Source organism: Prunus avium, unplaced genomic scaffold (genome assembly GCF_965620075.1).
Source record: "Prunus avium unplaced genomic scaffold, drPruAviu1.hap1.1 HAP1_SCAFFOLD_56, whole genome shotgun sequence".
NCBI classification, from domain to species: Eukaryota; Viridiplantae; Streptophyta; class Magnoliopsida; order Rosales; family Rosaceae; genus Prunus; species Prunus avium.
This window is the reverse complement of record NW_028276912.1, coordinates 147,501-150,000: the sequence shown is the minus strand read 5'-3', so window position 1 is coordinate 150,000 and position 2,500 is coordinate 147,501.

Genomic DNA, 2,500 nt, shown 5'->3' with positions numbered 1-2,500 from the left:
AAACAACCGTGCACACCGAGGTTAAACTTTACCGGCTCCACTCCGACTCGCCGCTCGCCCACTAGTCCGAAGGCAACAAAACATTTGTTTTTCATTTTGATGAAAATTTCTGTTTTTAAATCTTGTTGGTTTGAAATTGTTTTGAAAAGGTTCTTTAAATCTTGCGGGTTTGCAACTCATAAGAGCGTCACTTTCAACGTCCCCGGCATTGGATTGAGTTTCTAAAAACAACCGTGCACACCGAGGTTAAACTTTACCGGCTCCACTCCGACTCGCCGCTCGCCCACAAATCCGAAGGCAACAAAACATTTGTTTTTAATTTTGATGAAATTTTTTGAAAACATTGGCTTGGCAAGCCCCAATCCGCGACTATCCACCCACCGCCACCCCACACGGGTGGTTGTTGTTGCGAAATGAGGTTGTGGTCGACATGCCCGTGCATTTGAGAAGGAGTTCCTAGCACTCCATGCTCTCCCATGCCAAAAAAAAGCCTAGACAACCCCATTTCGCAACTTTCCACGCCTTTTTTTTCCTCCCTCACCCATGGCGGCGGCATGGTGGCGGCGGCCGGATTCCGGCCACCACCGCCATGGGTGGCAGCCCCCCGACCCCGACACCAAACCCATAATACCGAGGCAACATATCGAGGCAACATGACATGGGTGTGGCGTGGGGGAAGGGGGCTGCAGCTAGGAAGGCATGGGCTGCCATGCATATGCAGGCAACACACACCCCCCTATATAGCATTTTATGCATTTAGCCCTTTGACAGGAAGAGACATCACCTATGCGCGAGGAGTCATAATGGGCTCTAAATAATTCAATACAAGGTATTTGGACGTGATTTTTTGCAGGGATACTAAGAAACATGCAATCTATGATGGGAAAAAGTTTCATAAATTTTTGAAGTCGGGAAGTATTTTTTATTATTTTTAGAAGTCGTAAAATTGAAAAAATCATTAAAACAAATCCGGGAGGAATTTTTTAGTTTTGTAAGTTGGAGAAGGTCCTAAAAATCATAGACTACTTATGGGGAGCTTATTGTGCGAGGAAATTTCAATAAAAACGGGGTTTGACAAGATTTGAAAAATTCTGTCGACATTTGAAAAAACCTGGAACCATGCTGCCGGCATGCTGCGCACATGCTGCGCGCAGGCTGCGCGCATGCTGCGCGCAGCCTGCGCGCATGCCATGGCAGGACAAGTTTCGCTAGCCTCACTGTCGACAGATGCGCAAGCTGCGCGCACGCTGCGCACAGGCTGCGCGCATGCTGCGCACAGACTGCGCGCACGCTGCGCGCATGCCATGGCAGGACAAGTTTCGCTAGCCTCACTGTCGACAGATGCGCAAGCTGCACGCAAGCTCCGCGCACGCTGCGCACAGCCTGCGCGCATGTTGTGCGCATGCTGCGCGCAGGCTGCGCGCAGGCGCCGCGCATGCCATGGCAGGACAAGTTTCGCTAGCCTCACTGTCGACAGATGCGCAAGCTGCGCGCACAGGCTGCGCGCACGCCATGGCAGGACAACTTTCGCTAGCCTCACTGTCGACAGAATCAGCACGCTGCAAGCAAGCTGCGCGCGCGCATGGCAGGACAAGTTTCGAAAAATTCTGTCGACAGGCTGCCGGCATGGTGCGCGCACGCTGCCGGCATGCTGTGCGCACGCTGCCGACATGCTGTGCGCACGCTGCGCACAGGCTGCCGGCATGCTGCGCGCAGCCCATGGCAGGACAAGGTCCGAAAAAATCTGTCGACATTTTTACGCCGTGGTAGGCTTCCGCTTCGCGTCACTTTGTCGACATTCAAGCCTACCATTTGTATTGAATTTTTCAAACCTTGTCAAACCCCATTATTCAAATGTCGAAAAATTTTGTCGACATTTTTACGCCATGATAGGCTTCCGCTTCGCGTCACTTTGTCGGAATGCATCGCATGGCGAGGTAAGGCCACGGCATGCCAAGGCGAAGGCAACGCATGGCTTGAATGGCTTGGTCAAGGCCACATCATGGGCACGGCATGCCAAGGCAAGGCGAGGCAAGCCATCCTTAGCCTCGCCTACACTCACTTTCTCGGAATGCATTGGATGATGAGCAATTCCAAGGTAAGGCAACGCATGGCTTGAATGGCTTGGTGTAGGCCACAACTTGGGCATGGCATGCCAATGCAAGGCAAGGCAAGGCAAGCCATCCTTAGCCTCGCCTACACTCACTTTCTCGGAATGCATTGGATGATGAGCAATTCCAAGGTAAGGCAACGCATGGCTTGAATGGCTTGGTGTAGGCCACAACTTGGGCATGGCATGCCAATGCAAGGCAAGGCAAGGCAAGCCATCCTTAGCCTCGCCTACACTCACTTTCTCGGAATGCATTGGATGATGAGCAATTCCAAGGTAAGGCAACGCATGGCTTGAATGGCTTGGTGTAGGCCACAACTTGGGCATGGCATGCCAATGCAAGGCAAGGCAAGCCACGCCATCCGAAGCCTCCAATAACCTCACTTTCTC